Genomic DNA, 23,575 nt, shown 5'->3' on the forward strand with positions numbered 1-23,575 from the left:
CTCGAAGCTGGCGGTATGTGTGAATCATATTTGCATTCAGTGTATCTAATATTTTCACTATAGTAAGTCTACTTATTTTAGGTCAGGTATTTCAACTATTCAATGCTACTGAAATCAAAGAATTCCTTTATATTTATTTTGTAATAAATCTTCTCACATTGCTGTTTATTGAGTGTGGGTTACAGTGTTAATTTCTTTCCTGGCTGTATACAATACAAATATTATCAATTTAAAAGAACCGCGACCACCGTCTAGCAACCCTTAGCACTCCGTCTTGAGGCCACAAGTGGCCCATCGGGTCCATCCGATCGACGTTTCATCCTCAGATGAGGATGCCGATAGGAGGGCGCACCGTCAGCATACGAGCTCTCCCGGTCGTTATGATGGTTTTCTTTGACCGGAGCCGCTACTATTCGATCGAGTAGCTCCTCAGTTGGCATCACGAGGCTGAGTGCACCCCGAAAAATGGCAACAGCGCATGGTGGCCCGGATGGTCACCCATCCAAGTGCCGGCCACGCCCGACAGCGCCTAACTTCGGTGATCTGACAGGAACCGGTGTATCCACTGCGGCAAGGCCGTTGCCCTAGCAACCGTTAATGGTCACTTAATATTTTCACGACAAATTTTCACCCAGCAGCGGTGTGTGCTCTGATGTGAAACTCCTTGGCAGATTAAAACTGTGTGCCGGACCAAGATTCGAAATTGTTACCATTGCCTTTTGGGGACAAATGCTCCACTAACTGTGTAAGTAGGCTGTTTATGTTTTCTTATTGGCAACGTTACGTAGCGCTCTATATGAAAATCACTGGCTGTGCTGTGTGCAGTCTGTGGCTAGTTTGCATTGTTGTCTGCCATTGTAGTGTTGGGCAGCGGCAGCTGGATGTGAACAGCGCGTAGCGAATTTCAAAACGTGCTGAATGAAATGCCTCAGGACTCCACTGCTTTACCACCTACTCTTGTACTGAAGAATGTAGATCCACCGAACAGAATCAGAGAGCTTGTACCTTTCCCGAATACACGTAAACTTCGACACAAAGACATAATTGATTTGGCTCTTAAAAATATAAAATCTGCAGCAGACAAAAGGAGAAAACTACACGGTAAAGCAAATGCAAAGAAATTATGTATTGGTCAGAAAGTTCTCATTAAAGCTCATTCATTGTCACATAAGAAGAAACACTTGAGTCACAAATTCTTTCTAGTTTACAATGGACCTTACAGAATCCGACGTACACCACATGATAATTGCGTCGAAGTTGAAACACTACGTACTAGGAAGAGTAAAGGTTTACACCACATTTCACATGTGAAACCGTTTATTGAAAGATAATCTGCCTTTTAACTTTGTCTTTGCCATATAACTTTTCACTTTACATTGCTAGTATGCTTTGTCAGACTTAAGAAACTGTTAACATGTAACAATGTTTTAATGCAACATTTTGGTTTACTTGAAAATACATTCTGGATTTAAGGTACTTTCTGTTAGATACCAGATGAGACAATGGTTAGTTTATGTGACAGCTACACGATTTTATCACGACGCTACTAATGAGTGACAATTTACAATGTTGCTTTTGCGGTTTTTCTGTTTTATATCTGCACAGTTTTTCTGTATTATTCTGGAGAGTAAAACATGTTTTAGTAGTAACTTTTGTGGTATAGCTACAATGAGACAGCCTTTTCCGTAGCACAACAATACGTTACAGCACAGTAATTTCTTCATCACAACAATAAGCGTAATAACTAAGATATCTATACGCAAAGCATTTCACTTTTGTTTATCATGAGGTAAGTACATTGACTTCTGCAGAACTTAGCTTTCGGAGGAAAATAACTACGACACTTCCACAGAGATTATCTTACAGCAAGATGCACATTTAGCGCTACAGGACACGCATTTGAGTGATTAATTTTGTACTTAAGTCATTTATTTTTAAAGATATTTGAAGTACAATGATGCAAAGGTTTTCCGTAATACATTTCATTCCATAGTTGCAATCTGTAACACCTGAGGTTATAATTACATTAATCCTCAGGGGGGTACACGCTTACTTTGTGTACCATGTGTGTGGCAAGCACAAGGAGCCCTAGCTAATATGGTATTTGCTTATACAACTTTACACATCGGTACCATATTTCTCCAACACAGAATTACACAGCCACCTGATCATTTAACTGAGAGATAAACCTTTTTTACTACGTCAGTGACAGCTGTTTACGCAACTACACAGTTGGATAGCTTCACACTTATGAAATTGTATTTTGTCTGTACTTTGTGAAATGCTCATATTTTTTGGAACCATTGTGATACTATGAGAGCTTTGAATGATATATTTGGTATGGGATCATGATTTTTAAAGTACGTTGAGGCAGATGACACTTTTGACATGAGTAGAGAATTTTTTTAGGTTTTGAAATTATTGGAGGAAGCTACGACGTTTTTGAGATTTGACTGAGGTGTTATGATGTTATTTTTACGACGACGATGTGTATTATGCTGTTGAGGTATGTTTATGATCAATAAGTTGACGTTATATGAGGAATTTGATTATGCTACATAGTTATTAAGATGAAATGTTGAAGACGTGTTGATGAATATGTATATGTGTAATAAGGTAAGGAGTAATGAATAGTGGTTAGGGACTCTGACTTGTGAAAAAGGATGTGGGAAACCAAGAATCGTACTTTAAGAGTTATGAAATGCGTGTAAATGCATGAATGTATCACAATGCCGACGAAAACGTTTTGAACACTGTTATATTCATAGGATTTTGTTACTACACATTTGCAACGCAAATTCTTGACCTGTGAAATATTTTTATATGAGACTGTCACTGTAGCGGAAACTGCTGTCGTAAATATTTCCGTAAGAAAGTTGAGTGACCTTGACGTAATGCGTCTTGATCGGCCAGTTGTGCGTCGCTGGAAAAAAGCCATTAGTGCCTCTCAGAGGCACAGGTAGAAAAAAAGAAAGGGGAGGCCATTGTCCTCGCTATTAACATTTCCTTGTTGAAAGCATACTGTGGAGCTCGTAATTTATGATATTTACTAAAATGCCTAATGAAATGATTAGAAACATTTTACATCCATTGTCTTTGTAGTTGAGAGATTGCTCATTTTGTTTAATATCTGGTTTCCAGCTGTCTTGCAGCATTGGTTTCATAAAATAAAATTAAATGCATTTGCTAATGTGAACACTTTCTGTCAACAGATCTATTAAATAATTATTTTATGATCCACATTCTTCGAAAAAGGAGCTCTTGGAATGGAAAGAAAAATAAGAAGGGACTAATAACAGTAACTGCATACATAATTTTCTTTTCAACTACTTGGTAATATTTTTTGTAGAATTAGTTTTTGTGGTGCACCACTTTAATTACATAGACATTAAGATGTGAATAGACATTTCCCTTTTCTGCATTGTTGTTTTTACTGTAATATTTTTTCTGCTTGAGCTATGTCATGTTTAGGTATAAGTTATAGCATTTGCTGCTGCTGTTTGCCAGGCATAGTGTTACTGAATTTGACTTTGTATTATTCTGTTAAGCCAGTTTTACTAATGATTTATTTTTATTATTTACTGCACATTGCCTTATATTAGTTGTAATATTACAATTGCTTTGCTAATTTCTGAATGCTGTTTGCTTCACAAATCTGCATTTTTTTTCATTGCTGTTTATATTAATTGTTTTATGTGATGCTGCATTGCCTCGTCCCTTGGTATATATATCTGAGCTCAGTAGATTTAAGTTAGCTTAAGAGGGGTAGACTATATAAGAAACTAACTATGATGACTTGGAAGAAATGTATTGAGAAGCTATATGAAAATGGTTAGGGCAAAAAAAAAAAAAGGATACTGTACAGTGGAGAAAAACTATTTTTGACAGAGGATGTGAACAGAATACAGAAAGCAGGCTTAGATAGGACTTTTGGGAATAATGATGAACGAAGGGAGATCTCCATGCAAAATACTGCAGTAAAACAAACCCTGTCCTTTCCTTTTGTGTTATCCCACTATGTGTTTGTGTACCCTTGTGTATTTGTTTTCTTCCTGTCTCTGTGTAGTTTCATAGAATTTTTTCTTCTTTTAATATTAAGCTACATTCACTATGATGAGGAATACTGTTATCCTCAAATATAATTGGCATTAAAAATATGTTATTTACCTTGTAAATATGCTTAGACATTATTTATTCTGTTTTGTTTTAATGCTCATGTGTGAAGTTGATGTTTCAAAAGTTATTTTGATCTTTTATGTATTTACTCATGTCATAATTCCTGTAAAACTGATGTATATGTTTATTTCTATTCTGTTGTAAAGCCTGTACTACAAATGTTATCTGTACTGTTATGTTTTTAATGATGTATTTTGTACCTTTGTAATTGTATTCTCATGTTATAATATTGTAATTGACACCAGTTAATCAAATCAAGTAACTTGTAAGCATTCATTTCACTGCACACATTTCTGTTGGTCACAGTAATGCACAAAATGTGAGAAGTAGGGACTGTTAGTGTTTGCACGTGTGTTAATAATTCAGCAAGGGACTGGATAACAGCATTGCTGGTTCTAAGGACAATTCCAAAAACTTTGTGCGTGCACAAGTGGTGGTTTATGGACTTGCTCTATTATCCGCAAGACTCTTCAATGGTGATGGTGCACCTGCACAGTCGCAACGGATGGCTGCTAGTCATCTCTACAAGGATTGCAGTGGGTCTACACCTCTGGTGGCCCACCAATACCGTAATCTCTACCAGGACTACAGTGGGTCTACTCTGTGATGACCTACCTACCAATCTTCTTCAAAACGTCGAATGACTCTGCTGTGGGTTTGCTCTGTTGTGGCCCATTACCTGTCAGCATGTCAAGAGTCAGCACTGTCTTTCCGTTGGAAGGACAACACTACTTCTTCAAGATTGCATGGAAATCCACTACTTCCAGGTGCATTGTCTTTTACTGCTCAGACTTTGAGAAATGAAACGGCAGTTTTACTCTGATGAATGATCAGGACTGTATTTATGGACTGTGAGAAAATTTTAGCTGTTGACCAACATTGTATTAATATGTGTGTGCATTTGGTATCTTTCTTACTGTAATTATGAAAAATTTTTTCAAATTTGTATTGGCCAGTGCCCAACACATTTTGTAAAATTTTTTGTGGGGAGCATGGGGGCGATGTAAGTAGGCTGTTTATGTTTTCTTATTGGCAACGTTACGTAGCGCTCTATATAAAAATCACTGGCTGTGCTGTGTGCAGTCTGTGGCTAGTTTGCATTGTTGTCTGCAATTGTAGTGTTGGGCAGCGGCAGCTGGATGTGAACAGCGCGTAGCGTTGCGCAGTTAGAGGTGAGCCGCCAGCAGTGGTGGATGTGTGGAAGGAAATGGCGGAGTTTTGAAATTACATACATTATGACTTGTGATGATATTAAGTTTGAATCTTTTATTTAGCTGGCAGTAGTGGCGCTCGCTGTATTGCAGTAGTTCCAGTAACGAAGATTTTTGTGAAGTAAGTGATTTATGAAAGGTTTAGGTTAATGTTAGTCAGGGCCATTCTTTTGTAGGGATTATTGGAAGTCAAATTGCGTTGCGCTAAAAATATTGTGTGTCAGTTTAAGCACAGTCTTGTATAATTTTTCTATGGGGACGTTTCAACTGACCTAAACAAGCACGACACACGACCCTTCCTCACAGCTTTACTTCCGCCAGTACCTCATCTCCTACTTTCTAAACTTCACAGATGCTCTCTTGCGCCCACACGACTGAAGAGTGAAAATTTCATTCTGGAAACATCCCCAAGTTGCGGCAAAGCCGTGCCTCTGCGATATCCTTCTTTCCAGCAGTGCAAGCCCTGCAAATTTCGCAGGAAGACTTCAGTGAAGTTTGGAAGTTATGAGACGAGGTACTGGTGGAAGGACAGCTGTGAGGAGGGATCGTAAGTCGCGCTTTGGTAGCTCAGATGTTGGAGCACTTGTTCACGGAAAGCGAAGGTCCCAAGTTCGATGTCATCCTTAACCACTCATCATAGGATGCCGTATGGAATGGTGTGGGGTCTGCACACCGCACTCCGGAGTGCTAAAAACAGGAAGAGTTAAGAGACAGTAAGTGACATATGCTCAAGTGCCAATACATATAATGGCCTGGTGCTCCTGTCGGAAGATTCAAGTGGCATCCTGGAGACAGTTTTGCTGGTAGCCCAGAAGTCCGATGCGAGAACCGACTTTAGTGCCCACAAGCGAGGCAAATATGAGTCGCTCCAGCAGCAGGATTAGTCATAAGCACATATCTGTGTGATCATTGTTAAGCCATATTTGGTCGTGAATCTTGCTTCCATCTGTAGTCATTTGCTGCGATCGTCAACGACTTGCTCCCACTTGTCACTGTTAATATTAAATGCGCACGTATCACGCTTGACGCAATCCCTAAAGCGTAGTGAAGGTCTTCCAGGAGGTCTCTTTGCTCCTGCTGTTTCACTGAGTAATGTGTGCCGGGACAGACGCGAGTGGTCCATACGATTCAGATGTCCTAAACCAACACAGGCGACGTTGCTCGAGGGCGGCAGTGCTACTCTGTTGTTTTGCAGTTTTCAGAACCGTATCATTTGTCGCATGATCCTTCCATGATATTCGCAAGATGCTCAGTAAGCAGCGCAGGTGAAAGGCGTTGAGCTTTCGCTCCTGTTTGACATACGACGTACAAGTCTCACCCCCATAAAGGAGAGACTCAGCACACATGATTGATACACAAGTATTCTTGTCGACAATGTAAGATGTTTGTTGTCTCTTGCTCATGTGCGAAACTCTCGGAAAGTGCTGGCAGCCTTTCCTATTTGTGCATTTATCTCGTCATCCAGGGAGAGATCTTCTGTCATTATTGAACCAAAATAGCAGAATTTATCGACTACCTTCAACAAGGAGTCGTCCAGTTTGATGACAGGCGAATCTGTGTATCCTTGTGCCTTGACAACCGTTTTCTTTACGTTTATAGACATGGTGAAGAGCTTGCATACAGTAGAGAATTTATCCACAAGACGTTGCAGATCGTCTCGAGTATGGGCTACAAATGCAGCATCGTCAGCAAATAAAAGGCTATTTACAAGCAAGTCTTCTCGGAAGTGCTTGGATCTGAGTACAGAAATGTTTGGAACTTCCCATCAGCTCTGGTATACAGATGGATGACGAGGTTAGTTCCACCAAAACCAACTTTGAGCAGTGCTGAGAAAAACATATTGAACAGAGTGGGAGCCAATACGTAGCCTTGACGAACCCCTCTTTTTCTCAGCAAACGGGTCAGATGTGATTCCGTCGAAGACCACAGCACCTTCCACATCTTCGTGAAAAGCCTTGATCATCTTTAAGCGCTTTGGAGGACACACTATCTTCAAAAGTACTGCATACAGTCTTTCTCTGCTGACTGTGTCGAAAACCTTGTTTAGGTCGATAAAGTCAATGAACAGAGGGGTTTTCTGCTCGCGGCACTTTTCCTGAATTTGCCGGAGCCTTAAGATCATATCAACTGTAGATCGTTGGGGACAAAACCCACATTGTTCCTCAGGGCATATGCGCTCGGCAAGCTTCTGAAGTCTGCCCAACACCACACGGAAAATGTGTTTCCAGGTATACTCAGAAGTGGGATTGCACGGTGATAGTTGCAATCGCCGCGATCACCTTTACCTTTCTATAAAGAAACAATATTGGCATCGCGCATGTCTTGAGGCACAGTACCCTCAGCCCCACATTTCAGTAAGAGGTTGAAAGGCAGCGGAAAAACTGGCTTCAGTTTCACAATTTTTGTAATTTTAAGTTTTACAATTTCTGTAGAGATGTTGTCTTTGCCAGGGCACTTCCCACACTTGAGCTGTCCAATTGCTCTTTGAAGCTCCTTCATAGTAGGCGTGACTTTCAAGTCATGGTAAGGTATCATCTGAGGAATTTCATCCTTTGCGTTTGGACTAATGTTGATGGGATGTGAATAGAGGCTGGAGTAATGTTCTACCCAACGGTGCAATTGGCGATTTCGATCTGTGATGACTATTTCATCTATTTCCTTGAGTGGTACGCTCTTATTTGGAATTGATCCAATGGCCCGTTTGATGCCCGAGTTTTTTTTTTTTTTTGTCATCAGTCTACTGACTGGTTTGATGCGGCCCGCCACGAATTCCTTTCCTGTGCTTACCTCTTCATCTCAGAGTAGCACTTGCAACCTACGTCCTCAATTATTTGCTTTACGTATTCCAATCTCTGTCTTCCTCTACAGTTTTTGCCCTATACAGCTCCCTCTAGTACCATGGAAGTCATTCCCTCATGTCTTAGCAGGTGTCCTATCATCCTGTCCCTTCTCCTTATCAGTGTTTTCCACATATTCCTTTCCTCTCCCATTCTGCGTAGAACCTCCTCATTCCTTACCTTATCAGTCCACCTAATTTTCAACATTCGTCTATAGCACCACATCTCAAATGCTTCGATTCTCTTCTGTTCCGGTTTTCCCACAGTCCATGTTTCACTACCATACAATGCTGTACTCCAGACGTATATCCTCAGAAATTTCTTCCTCAAATTAAGGCCGGTATTTGATATCAGTAGACTTCTCTTGGCCAGAAATGCCTTTTTTGCCATAGCGAGTCTGCTTTTGATGTCCTCCTTGCTCCGTCCGTCATTGGTTATTTTACTGCCTAGGTAGTAGAATTCCTTAACTTCATTCGTGGCCATCAATCCTGATGTTAAGTTTCTCGCTGTTCTCATTTCTACTACTTCTCATTACCTTCGTCTTTCTCCGATTTACTCTCAAACCATACTGTGTAGTCATTAGACTGTTCATTCCGTTCAGCAGATCATTTAATTCTTCTTCACTTTCACTCAGGATAGCAATGTCATCAGCGAATCGTATCATTGATATCCTTTCACCTTGTATTTTAATTCCACTCCTGAACCTTTCTTTTATTTCCGTCATTGCTTCCTCGATGTACAGATTGAAGAGTAGGGGCGAAAGTCTACAGCCTTGTCTTACACCCTTCTTAATACGAGCACTTCGTTCTTGATCGTCCACTCTTATTATTCTCTCTTGGTTGTTGCACATATTATATATGACCCGTCTCTCCCTATAGCTTACCCCTACTTTTTTCAGAATCTCGAACAGCTTGCACCATTTTGTATTGTCGAACGCTTTTTCCAGGTCGCCAAATCCTATGAAAGTGTCTTCATTTTTCTTTAGCCTTGCTTCCATTATTAGCCGTAACGTCAGAATTGCCTCTCTCGTCCCTTTACTTTTCCTAAAGCCAAACTGATCGTCACCTAGCGCATTCTCAATTTTCTTTTCCATTCTTCTGTATATTATTCTTGTAAGCAGCTTCGATGCATGAGCTGTTAAGCTGATTGTGCGATAATTCTCGCACTTGTCAGCTCTTGCCGTCTTCGGAATTGTGTGGATGATGCTTTTCCGAAAGTCAGATGGTATATCGCCAGACTCATATATTCTACACACCAACGTGAATAGTCGTTTTGTTGCCACTTCCCCCAATGACTTTAGAAATTCTGATGGAATGTTATCTATCCCTTCTGCCTTATTTGACCGTAAGTCCTCCAAAGTTCTTTTAAATTCCGATTCTAATACTGGATCCCCTATCTCTTCTAAAGTACACACCTCAAACGACGCCAGCATTGAAACACTCCTGTATGCCGGGGCAATGTTGCTCCCAATAGGACAGTGCGTTGAACAGCTGCCTTTGCTTTCCTTAGTTCCCTGCGTGTAGAATTGCATGGATTTTCATGCCAGGTGACAGTGGCCTGACGCTTAGCTTCAAGGAGAAGTTTCAGGACATGTACGTTCTCGATGAACCAATCCTAAGATTTTGTTTCCAGAATACCGAACACATTTCCAGCCGTAAGGGTAAGCACCGATTTTGTCTCCTGCCAGTCTTCAGAAGTAGGAGCGGCTGGGTCCCAGGGATCCATCTCTTTGCGTATCTCATCACTAAATACTTCTAGTGTAGCAGCGTTTATTGTTCGGCAAAGATTAATTTTTGTTTTGCAAGGTGTTCTGGCAGAGTGAAACTTTTTAGTCTCGAAGCGCACTCTTGTCGCTACTAGAGCATGATCCGTGTCACAGTCTGCACTGAGGAAAGAACGTGTATGAAGGAAATAACGCAGATCTTTCCTTTTAGTTAGAATAAAATCTAATTGGTGCCAATGTTTTGAGCGGGGGTGGATCCAAGATTATAGTGCACAGAATAATATAAAAAACTATAAAACAAATAGCTAAAGAAGCCACAATGAAAGAAAACATCATGCCGCCAGATGGCCTCTCGTACCCTGCGGCACGCCGTTGCAAGAAAAGAATGATAAAACTTCCTACCAGTACATGAACAAGATTATCTAGTTAATGCCGTATATTATATAAACACAGAAGGAACAAGAAAATATTAGAGTTATGCACACAACGTAGGAAAACGAAGTAAATATGTAAGGCACACTATACTAGGTGAAACTATCAACAAACTATATGTAACAGAGGCCTTCAGTGATTAAAGTAAAACGGTGTCAAACGAAGCAAAGTAGGCATGGGTCACGAAATCGCTTTGTCAGTTAAACAGTTTTGTTGGTTCTCCCTTTTGTGCTTTATAAATTCCAAGCTCCTCTAACAAATTCTCCTCTAACACAATTCTCAATGCTCCCTAAACAATGACCAGTTTCAGATAAATGCTGTCCCAGAACAGTTTTGTTCCGTGTCAGTGAATGTTCTATAAACCTTAAGCTAAAAGAGCGGCCCGTTTGACCGATATAACATTTGTCACAGTTACTGCGATTAATCATGCATACTCCAGAGCCATCAAATTTGTCATATGTCCTATTGAGTTTTATTCGCAGTTTTAGGGTGTTGTTAACCTGAAAGCCACATCTGACATCAGATTTCCTAAAACATTTTTCTATTTGCAGGGACATTTTGCCGTTAAATTTCATAGGAATCGCTTTCGTTCTTTCTTTACTGGTTCTATTTTGTGTGCGAGTGTGTGTGTACCTGCTGTTTGTTATACGTTTCTTTAGCCTACTTACGGGCGCGTGACGTCATTTACAGAAAAGCCGTTAGCTACCGCAATCTGCTTTAAAATGCTGAGTTTTTTTACGTATTTCGCTTTCGTCCAATGGTAGACGAAGGAGCCGGTGAACCATGGAGATGAAGAAGGCCTTTTTGTGTCGGAGAGGATGGCGCGAAATGGCATTGATGATACTAACTGTACAAGCAGGTTTTCTAAAAATCTAAAACTTATCTTTTTCGTTAACTTTCCTAATAGTAGGGTCAAGGTAGTTAATGGAGCCCTCTTCCTCAACTTCAGTAGTAAAGGTTATTTTTGGGTGCATGCTACCTATTGCTTGGGCAAATGCATTGACCTCACGGGTGTCGTCTTCTATCAGTATCTTCATTACGTTGTTTGCTTTTATTTTCGTGGCACACAGAAAAGTTACACGAGGTCCTGGTATTTTTTCCTACTAGTGTTCTCCTAGAAGACAGACGAGATATCTGAAAGCAACAGGTATTTACTTTTACAGAGAAAACATTCACCATGTATAAATAAGAACGTAAATAGATAAATATATTTTAATGAAAATTACTTCAAAAGTGAAAATTATTGGATGAAAAAAATAATTCTCATGGTTATTTGGAACTCAGCAAGAAAACAAGATACAAAGGATAAAACGTAAAGATGCTATTTACTGCGCTCTACATATTGTATGATGTGCATGCATGTATATATTTTCTCGAGCAAACAAATGTATATGTTCAAAAATATCTGGATGACACTGTCGCTATTCTTTCAGTTCTCGGGAGTGTGAACAGTTTACCATACGACATTTGACAAGAACTTTCTCTATGAATTCTGCTTAAACTCTATTGTCATTGCTTATTCCTACTTCTGTTAGTATATTTCGATTTTTCCGTAAAAATGGTAGTCCCTCAGAACCTCTCAGATATCCAGACTGCACAGCAGATAGCTCGCACAACACCGGAAATTTTAGCGCTGACATGTAAACGACATGTAAACTCTCTTTCAAATTCTAAAGGTGGCAGGGGTAAAATACAGGGAGCGAAAGGCTATTTACAATTTGTACAGAAACCAGATGGCAGTTATAAGAATCGAGGGACATGAAAGGGAAGCAGTGGTTGGGAAGGGAGTAAGACAGGGTTGTAGCCTCTCCCCGATGTTATTCAAACTGTATATTGAGCAAGCAGTAAAGGAAACAAAAGAAAAATTCGGAGTAGGTATTAAAATCCATGGAGAAGAAATAAAAACTTTGAGGTTCGCCGATGACATTGTAATTCTGTCAGAGACAGCAAAGGACTTGGAAGAGCAGTTGAACGGAATGGATGGTGTCTTGAAGGGAGGATATAAGATGAACATCAACAAAAGCAAAACAAGGATAATGGAATGTAGCCAAATTAAGTCGGGTGATGTTGAGGGTATTAGATTAGGAAATGAGACACTTAAAGTAGTAAAGGAGTTTTGCTATTTGGGGAGCAAAATAACTGATGTTGGTCGAAGTAGAGAGGATATAAAATGTAGACTGGCAATGGCAAGGAAAGCGTTTCTGAAGAAGAGAAATTTGTTAACATCGAATACAGATTTAAGTGTGAGGAAGTCATTTCTGAAAGTATTTGTATGGAGTGTAGCCATGTATGGAAGTGAAACATGGACAGTAAATAGTTTGGACAAGAAGAGAATAGAAGCTTTCGAAATGTGGTGCTACAGAAGAATGCTGAAGATTAGATGGGTAGATCACGTAACTAATGAGGAAGTATTGAATAGGATTGGGGAGAAGAGAAGTTTGTGGCACAACTTGACCAGAAGAAGGGATCGGTTCGTAGGACATGTTCTGAGGCATCAAGGGATCACCAATTTAGTATTGGAGGGCAGCGTGGAGGGTAAAAATCGTAGGGGGAGACCAAGAGATGAATACACTAAGCAGATTCAGAAGGATGTAGGTTGCAGTAGGTACTGGGAGATGAAGAAGCTTGCACAGGATAGAGTAGCATGGAGAGCTGCATCAAACCAATCTCAGGACTGAAGACCACAACAACAACAACAACAACATGTAAACGAAAACGACCACTGAAAACAGACGAGACCTAGTATGGGAATACAACGCTAGGGGCGCTGCGGTAGACGCACTTGTCTCCTGTGGGCAATAGAGAAAGAAAGTAGACCCTGTAAAAGGGGCTTAACTTGTCAGCTGTCCACCAAAAACTGTGGGTTACTAAAGCACACTCTTAATGCCCCGTATATTATAGCAGTAACAAAACCACTCGTCTCCATATGTGGTTGTCCGTCTTCTCTGGCCACGGGATAAAGACACGTCCGCTCTCCAGGCAGGTGCTGTCCACGACAGCTTGTTCACGTCTGGCATTGACCGTTGACTCCACGGGCTGCCCGGAAGCTCGGCACACTACGTTCCAACTGAACTTCCGTAAGGCTGCTGACCACCAACTAACTCAAAAATGGTTCAAATGGCTCTGAGCACTATGGGACTTAACATCTATGGTCATCAGTCCCCTAGAACTTAGAACTACTTAAACCTAAGTAACCTAAGGACATCACACAACACCCAGTAATCACGAACCAACTAACTGCTCTCCCGCCGGCCGATGTGGCCGAGCGGTTCTAGGTGCTTCAGTCTGGAACTGAGCGACCGCTACGGTCGCAGGTTCGAGTCCTGCCTCGGGCATGGATGTGTGTGATGTCCTTAGGTTAGTTAGGCTTAAGTAGTTCTAAGTTCTAGGGGACTGATGACCTCAGAAGTTAAGTCCCATAGTGCTCAGAGCCATTTGAACCATTTTTTGAACTGTTCTCCAGTCTCCTACTTCCCCAGAGAACGATCCCAGAGGCGCTAGCGACAGACTCTGCGATAAAGCGAGACCTGCGATGGAGCGTGCCATACAAAATTTGCCCAACTCTCGGCCTTGGCAGTGTGACCGCCAAAATTTCAGTTTCGCACAGCACTATTAATATGTTTATGCATGCCAGCTTTCTGAAATGTCTGAAATTACATGTTCATATTATAAACGTTAGCATGTTAGAACAAAAGATTTTTATTGTGACGTTTCATTTTCTGTGGCTATTTCGCAGTTATAAAGTGAGTTGGAGCAGTGTTCCTGTGCTCATCATGGTGGATGGTTTTCTGACGGAAACATCCTTACATCCTCTGTTGTCGGCTCTGAATCCCATTAACTCGAGCGGGGCCCGCTTTGGGGAGAATAGCCAATCTACAGAATCCAGGCGATGGTCCAATATGTGGTATCGATAGTCCCGATGCCACAGCGTAGCCCCACTACGGGAACGGACTAACTACCGGACCACAGCGCCCTCTAGCCGTCGCTGTGGAGCTCAACGAGCGCCGCTCAGCTTTCGGCCCATTTCATCAAGAGCAGACGGCCTGGATACATCGCATCTACTATCAGAGTGCGTTGGCTTGCTATTGAGACTTTGTACTACTTAAGGGGCTCCGGAAAGGCTCAAAATCATGAAAAGTTCAATTTTTACTTTTTTGCGTTTTCTGAATCTGCAGACTACTACCTTTTAATAGATATATTATTTATTCAATTCCGAAGACTACAACTATTTTTAATTTTTTTTATAAATGTGTTCTACATGGGCGTTACCCACTGTGGCGCTGTTAAACTGCTGTCAAATGGTGTTATCATTAACGTCCGTATTCATCAGGTACATTTTAGTGATGTGAGATAAAGTATGTGTTGTGGCTAACCTGTGATGGTTCAATGTATATCGCGACTTTGACTTCGTACAAAAAACAAAAACTCAGTGATGGTAAAGGGTTGGATGGGAAGGGAAGGTTAACTGACAGTGTAATTGACAAAATACAGAACTATTATGGAATGGCTATTAGGCAAAATACACAAAGTGTCGACGAAATAAAGAAGGCTGTTTGGACTCTTTTTTTTTCATACTTCTTCAACCGATGAAAATCCCCAACATAGCTTGTGTCCCAAAGAAGAAGACAGTTGGTGTAATTATAACAAAGGATTGCTAACTGGTGAAGTGTACACTCATAAGCATAGTCTGCCTCATGCAATAATGGAGGTGATAAAACCTATTTTCAGAGACTTAGCAGCACCTGAACTGTTGAAAAAGTGTATTCACGAAAAACTCAAAACCCCAATGAAAGTGTAAATAGTGTTATATGGTCGAGAATCCCCAAGACTGTATTTGTTGGAATAGAAACACTTCACTTTGGTGTGTATGATGCTGTTGCGACTTTCAATGATGGCAACATTGTAAGGTGCAAGGTATTTAGAAATATGGGAATGAAGATAGGTTCTAACATGGTACGAGCGATGCTTGCTTTAGACAAGGAACGCCTTCGGGCTGCAGACAGGGCTGTAAAGAGTCTAGAAATACAAGCAAGAGTAAACAGGAGGAGGAACAAGAGGAAGCTGGAGGAGGAGTTTGCAGAGGATGAAGATAATCCATCCTATGGACCTGGAATGCACTAAAAAGTTAATCCAATCTTTGTCGCTCGATTCCCAAAACTTTTATTTTCTCATACTAATTACATGTTTTCTAAGGATCTTCCAAACATATTTGTTTCAAACTTTCAGTAAATGTTACACGGTACCTTCTGCATAATTTAACACAGCCTTTTTCCAAAAAACTGTATATTTTTGAATATATAAATAAAAAATTGCAAAAAAATGTTGTGAATTTTCATTACAATTGAAAAAAAATCATCTTTAATAACTGAACTAAAATTTTGTAAAATCCCTGTGTTAAGTTGTAGCCCATATTCCAAAAAATAATCTGTAAAAAGTTCAACTTCCTACCTCAAATACTTTGTGAGGAAAGATGTAATTTATAAGCGTTATTTTAACATTGCAAGTATAGGGCGTTCCGGAGCCCCTTAAGACGGGAATACGTTCCGCACCTACGTGCTCATAATCGTAAAGTTATGTAACCATTTATTAACTTGTACCGGCCGGTGTGGCCGAGTGGTTCTAGGCGCTTCAGTCTGGAACCGCGCTACTGCTACGGTCGCAGGTTCGAGTCCTGCCTCGGGCATGGATGTGTGTGATGTCCTTAGGTTAGTTACGTTTAAGTAGTTCTAAGGGGACTGATGACCTCAGATGTTAAGTCGCATAGTGCTCAGAGCCATTTGAACTATTTTATTAACTTGTTTTTGCCTATGTCAAATATCTTTAATTTTACACCCAGCACCGAAGTGCTTTACGTCTCATGCGCCTACTCGCTTCCTTCATTTGGCCTATTTTGCAGATCACAGTAGCAGATCCACGCGGGATACAAAACAATATGTGGGTATTGAAAGCCGGGCTGGCGCCTGTGCTCCCTAACCTCACCCCTGAGGTAGTGTATGCATGCCACAGCCGCCATACAGCCCCACTGAATAATTGTCAGCAGCATTCATTCTCTTCTGCGTGGTATCAAACGACAGACACCGCAGCAGCATTTCGCCAGCAGGGGAGAAATGCCTCCACCTTCGTAACTCAACAGTTGGCATCATTGGTATGACAATTTCTGTATGGTGCGAAAAGGTGCAATTGGCACTAAACAAAGAAAAGTCCGAGGTCATCCACATGGGTACTAATAGCAATCCGATAAATTTTGGGTATACGACAAACCGCACAAATCTAAGGGCTGTCAGTTCGACTAAATACCTAGGAAGTACAATTACGAGCAACTTAAATCGGAAAGACCACATAGATAATATTGTGGGGAAGGCGAAACAAAGACTGCACTTTGTTGGCAGAACACTTAGAAGATGCGACAAACCCACTAAAGAGACAGCCTACATTACACTTGTCCGTCCTCTGCTGGAATACTGCTGCGCGGTGTGGGATCCTTACCAGGTAGGATTGTCGGAGGACATCGAAAAAGTGCAAAAAAAGGCAGTTCGTTTCGTGTTATCGCGCAATAGCGATGTGAGCGTCACTGATATGATACGCGAGTGGGGGTGGCAGTCACTGAAAGGCGGTTTTCTTTGCGGCGAGATCTATTTACGAAATTTCAATCACCAACTTTCTCTTCCGAATGCGAAAATATTTTATTGACAGCCACCTATGTAGGGATAAATGATCATTATAATAAAATAAAACAAACCAGAGCTCGAACGGAAAGCTTTAGGTGTTCCTTTTTCCCATGCGCCATTCGCGACTAGAACGGTAGAGAAGTAGTATGAAAATGGTTCGATGAACCCTCTGCCAGGCACTTAAGTGTGAATTGCAGAGTAACCACGTAGATGTAGATGTAGATCTACTGGCTTGTTCCGTAGCCTCTTCTCTACAGCTCCAGTTGGCGGGAAGCCTTTGCATTGAACGGTTGTGTTGTTACAGTGTAAAGTATGAAATCCTGCGCAGACTGTCTGTCAATGCGATTTAAGCAACGTGCAGTCATTCTTGACAGCATCAGGTGTCACCCCGAAAGAGATTCATCAGAGAATGAAAGCAGTTTATGGTGATTGTGTTGTTGTGAGTACTTTGCGTCGTTGGGCGAGTAAGTTTAAAGATGTTGAGGCGGGAACATCTGACTTGCGTGACAAACAAGAAGTTGGATGTTCTGTGACAGCAACCACCGAGTTTCACAAGCAAAACGTCGATAGATTGATTCAGGACGACCGTCGTATCACTCAGAGAGAAACTGCAAACACAATCGGCGTTTCACGTCATTACGCTTCTGATGAAGACGGTGAGAGTACTGTGAGACCGTGGTTGCGGAAAAAGAGTGTCGACTTCTTCCGTGACGGCTTCAGAAAACTTGTTCATCGTTGGCAGAAATGTATCCAATTGGCTGATGATTATGTTGGAAAGTGAATATTGTTAATTAAAGATCACATTCTAAAGATTATTTCTGCATTTGATTTATTAAAATATTCCCACCCAAACCCAATTAATGGAGGTGGAGGCATTAATTTTCAATCAACCCTCGTATACTGCATTATTTTTACTTCTCTATGTACGTGCCAAGTTTTATCACGATTATGGGATTTGAGCCGTGGCCGCTGGCGCTAGGGTGTTCGACTTGTTTATTTATTTATTTATTGTTCCGTGGGACCAAATTAAGTAGAAGTCTCCATGGTCATGCAACGAGTCAATACATTAAATTATAACACGATATTAGAAACAGATAAAATGAAATATAAAAAAAACATAGTCAGGTGACAAGTCGTAATTTTAAATGAAGAAATCAACAATGTAACACTGGAATTTGCTTAATTTTTTAGCTCTTCCAGGAGCTCCTCGACAGAATGGAAGGAATGAGCCATGAGGAAACTCTTCAGTTTGGACTTAAAAGAGTTTGGGCTACTGCTAAGATTTTTTAGTTCTTGTGGTAGCTTATTGAAAATGGATGCAGCAGAATACTGCACTCCTTTCTGCACAAGAGTCAAGGAAGTGCATTCTACATGCAGATTTGGTTTCTGCCTAGTATTAACTGAGTGAAAGCTGCTAACTCTTGGGAATAGGCTAATATTGCTAACAACAAACGACATTAAAGAAAATATATACTGTGAGGGCAATGTCAGAATTCCCAGATTTTTGAATAGGGGTCGACAAGAGGTTCTCGAACTTACACCACATATAGCTCGAACAGCCCGTTTTTGAGCCAAAAATACCCTTTTTGAATCAGAAGAATTACCCCAAAAAATAATACCATACGACATAAGCGTATGAAAATATGCGAAGTAGACTACTTTTCGTGTTGAAGTGTCACTTATTTCAGATACTGTTCTAATGGTAAATAAAGCAGCATTTAGCTTCTGAACAAGATCCTGGACATGGGCTTTCCACAACAGCTAACTATCTATCCGAACGCCTAGGAACTTGAACTGTTCCGTCTCGCTTATAATATGCCTATTCTGTCTTATCAAAATATCGGTTCTTGTTGAATTGTGCGTTAGAAACTGTAAAAACTGAGTCTTACTGTGATTTAGCATCAAATTATTTTCCACAAGCCACGAACTTATTTCATGAACTACATTATTTGTTACTGTTTCAATATTACACACAAGATCCTTCACTATCAAGCTGGTGTCATCAGCAAACAGAAATACTTTTGAATCACCTGTAATACTAGAAGGCATATCATTTATATAAATAAATGCTATCTTTGACTGCTCCCCCGGCGGGTATTCCGGGTGAACGTGTGACGAGTGAGTCTCCGGTCGGCGTTCAACGAGCCAACTTGTGTTGGAAACAAGCCCGCGTCCCTAAGCGTGGAGCATGGGCCTTGCCGTGCTCGCCGCCCGTGTGTTTTGGCGCAAGCCGGATGTACGGTGCCGATCATTGGTCTCCTTGACGTGCAAAATTGTGGTGTGTTCGTCGTCTCACGCTGAACAGCTTCCCAGCTCGTAATTTGCAAGCTCCAAGTTACGTATGACTTTTATGCTGTTTAACTAAGAAGATTGTTGAAACTTATTGTGGCATGGGTAGCTGCCGGAGATGGTTCTGGACTTGGTTCCACAGTAGCTGTTTTAAGGAGGCTGATGTTCCTCATTCCGTTTCCCATCATCTGTTGAGTGTGTGTTTTAAGTGGTTTTCATGCAAATTTTAACTTCTTTTAGGACATATTGTCTGCTTTGGGACTAGCTGCGGTTGTGTATGTGCCCGGCAGCCGTAGAGTTAATGGTTTAATCATTTTTTACGGCAGCATTTGTTATGTTTATTTACTGCTGAAAGTGCCTTAAGGCAACTGGAAGTGATCTCTAAGTGGGGCTGGTCAGATTATATGTAAATATACACCGCCTGCTATGTGACCCTGTGCACAAGCCGTGGGGAGTGAACGCTCGTATTGCCTGCCGGCCGTAGCGTCATTGCTTCCAAACACTGCGATGGACCATAACGCTGTTCTCTAAGTTAAGTGCAATTTGGGAATCATTCTGAGTCATTATGTCCGTTAGTTAAGTGAGGCCACCTTGTTAATATTGGCGTTCCTGTAAGTCATTTTATTGGTTGAGTTATTACTAGCCCTTCTTATTTAACACTTACGTTAATGATTTGTGTATCTTTACTGAACATGCAACTTGTTATTATTCCCGTGCGCAAGTTTTGCGACCTTGGTTGACCCACATTGTATTTTTAGTACAAGCATGTTTCACTGTAGACCTTTATGTGGGCAGTTTAGTTTTGTTAAGCTTTAAGATCTCTTTGTTCTTTACGAAGTTGTGGTATTATGTGGCTGTGTAACTTTGGTTGGAAGTGCATAGTGTTTTAGTCTCTTGAGATATGGTTAAACAAGAGATTATTCACCTTGCCTACTATGAATAATGTTGGTTGCGGACGCAAAATGATATAATTCTTATTCGTGTTTATGTAATTCAATCAAAGTGAAGATTTGTATAGTGCATCAGTAACAGGGCAAATGTACGAATTGAAGTTTATAATAAAGTATGTTTTGAGTCAAATTAGAATTGTAAAACAATCACAAGCTTGTCCATCACCAGTGATCCCGGGCTTCCCATTTCCTTAAAGGAACTGTGATGAGATTGTAATTTTGATTTTCTAAAGAATTGGGTAGTACCACGGTTCAGGAATGTTTCCTTGTGAGTTCAGTTGGTTATGGCAGACTTGAAGAAACTTCTGGACTCTCTTCCTGGCAGAGCCGAGGTAGCTACCAACGGTGATGGGAGTGCTACATGGTGTTAGCGTGACGTCTCGTGCAGATTTTTTTTTTCCATTCAGCTTGGTTGAAGTGTTATGCAGGCCCATGTGGACAGTATAGCTTCTTCCTTCTTTCCCATGGTGTTTGATGTTTTTTTATGTTGGTTTTCTCACACACATGCAGTTCATCAGTCTGATGAGCTTTTCAGATTCTGCCTTAAGTAACAATGTCCACATATTTGTTTGTGAGCCTTGAACTATTGGCCATGTCCACGTTCGTTGGACACGAGCCCTCCATTATTATTTGTGTCTTTGGGAAAAATATAAAGCACTCATTTGTAACGCTCAGACGAAAAAAGCTTGCGGGGGGGGGGGGGGGGGGGCTTTGCCGTCGCCACATCTGCAAGATGACCCCATGTACCTCAGAATGGCGTGTGTGGGAGCTATGGGGCTGTATCTTCCATCACTGTGGCGAGTGCGGAGCAAAGAGCGCTTATTCAACAGTCGACGTTCTTCATTAATCGTTGCTTCCATACAGGTCGACGACAGTAGCCAGGAACCAGTAGAGATTTAGAAGGCGGCAAACGTGTACGCCGAGACAGAGGAATGCTGCGACAGCCGTTAACAGAGGCTGCCGGCGTGACGTCTTGCTGGTGCAAGACGGGAGACAGCTTTGCAGCTAGCAGGCTCACCGCCAGATCCGCGTGTACTGCTCACGGGCCAGTTACACTCCTGGAAATTGAAATAAGAACACCGTGAATTCATTGTCCCAGGAAGGGGAAACTTTATTGACACATTCCTGGGGTCAGATACATCACATGATCACACTGACAGAACCACAGGCACATAGACACAGGCAACAGAGCATGCACAATGTCGGCACTAGTACAGTGTATATCCACCTTTCGCAGCAATGCAGGCTGCTATTCTCCCATGGAGACGATCGTAGAGATGCTGGATGTAGTCCTGTGGAACGGCTTGCCATGCCATTTCCACCTGGCGCCTCAGTTGGACCAGCGTTCGTGCTGGACGTGCAGACCGCGTGAGACGACGCTTCATCCAGTCCCAAACATGCTCAATGGGGGACAGATCCGGAGATCTTGCTGGCCAGGGTAGTTGACTTACACCTTCTAGAGCACGTTGGGTGGCACGGGATACATGCGGACGTGCATTGTCCTGTTGGACCAGCAAGTTCCCTTGCCGGTCTAGGAATGGTAGAACGATGGGTTCGATGACGGTTTGGATGTACCGTGCACTATTCAGTGTCCCCTCGACGATCACCAGTGGTGTATGGCCAGTGTAGGAGATCGCTCCCCACACCATGATGCCGGGTGTTGGCCCTGTGTGCCTCGGTCGTATGCACTCCTGATTGTGGCGCTCACCTGCACGGCGCCAAACACGCATACGACCATCATTGGCACCGAGGCAGAAGCGACTCTCATCGCTGAAGATGACACGTCTCCATTCGTCCCTCCATTCACGCCTGTCGCGACACCACTGGAGGCGGGCTGCACGATGTTGGGGCATGAGCGGAAGACGGCCTAACGGTGTGCGGGACCGTAGCCCAGCTTCATGGAGACGGTTGCGAATGGTCCTCGCCGATACCCCAGGAGCAACAGTGTCCCTAATTTGCTGGGAAGTGGCGGTGCGGTCCCCTACGGCACTGCGTAGGATCCTACGCGTCGCTGCGGTCCGGTCCTAGGTCGACGGGCACGTGCACCTTCCGCCGACCACTGGCGACAACATCGATGTACTGTGGAGACCTCACGCCCCACGTGTTGAGCAATTCGGCGGTACGTCCACCCGGCCTCTCGCATGCCCACTATACGCCCTCGCTCAAAGTCCGTCAACTGCACATACGGTTCACGTCCACACTGTCGCGGCATGCTACCAGTGTTAAAGACTGCGATGGAGCTCCGTATGCCACGGCAAACTGGCTGACACTGACGGCGGCGGTGCACAAATGCTGCGCAGCTAGCGCCATTCGACGGCCAACACCGCGGTTCCTGGTGTGTCCACTGTGCCGTGCGTGTGATCATTGCTTGTACAGCCCTCTCGCAGTGTCCGGAGCAAGTATGGTGGGTCTGACACACCGGTGTCAATGTGTTCTTTTTTCCATTTCCAGGAGTGTATGTCGCAGAGGCGTCCAGGCGTCCCACGCTGAACCCAAGGCCCTCAGAGACTGGCCAGTGCGTCAGGCGGCCTCGCCACGTAGGTACCAGTTCGAAGCCAGGAACAGTAAGACTAGCTGGCGACTTGCAGACAAGCAGCTTCGCCTAGCTGATGGCGCTGCTGCTGATGCCTGATTGGAGAGCATTTATACTTGCTCCAGTCAGGTGTTTACTGACAGGGGTTCGCTCTCCGTTATGTTCCAGCTGCGGAGATGCAACATTGTGTGGTGTACGAAGGGCTGCCAACAGCATATTTCGGCTCTAGCCTCATTGTTCGTAAACAGTCACTGTACTGCGCACAGTGAAGCCGCCAGCGGCCACCAAAACACCAACCTTGCCGATGGGCAGCGGGCCTGCTGCGGCAGAGAGCGCTGTAGGTGGGGGACTACTCCCCCACCATCGCGGCGCTATCCGAGTATCCATCCGATCCGAGCATGACTATTTAGCTGGCGCCAGACCATCCTGGGGCAGTTACAGTCAGTTCCACAAGAAAGTGTACGCCATAATTTTAAATGTAAAGTCCGCAGCGACATCTCTAGTAGTGGTCTGAAATCTTGTAATCAGTGAGCTTTTGCACATTGTATAGATAAACAGTGTGAGAGTTGAACGTTTTGTTTTATCGGCTGCACTTTGAAATGAGTGCAATATATCTGAAGCGTCACGAAGCAGTGTTCCTTGTAAATCATCCGAAGGGACCAAAGCTTTCATATGGAGGTGCTGCTAAAATTCTTAGAAAGTCAAAGACATTCTTTACGAAGTGAGTCAAACGATATTTAGAGTTTGGAAACGTGA

At 42.4% G+C, this 23,575-nt stretch overlaps 1 pseudogene; it reads right to left on the bottom strand.

The window, feature by feature from the left end:
• Window positions 1-466: 466 nt before the first annotated feature.
• Window positions 467-584, bottom strand: LOC126189079 (5S ribosomal RNA; annotated as a pseudogene).
• Window positions 585-23,575: the final 22,991 nt, after the last annotated feature.

Source organism: Schistocerca cancellata, chromosome 5, assembly GCF_023864275.1.
Source record: "Schistocerca cancellata isolate TAMUIC-IGC-003103 chromosome 5, iqSchCanc2.1, whole genome shotgun sequence".
In the NCBI taxonomy this organism is placed as follows: domain Eukaryota; kingdom Metazoa; phylum Arthropoda; class Insecta; order Orthoptera; family Acrididae; genus Schistocerca; species Schistocerca cancellata.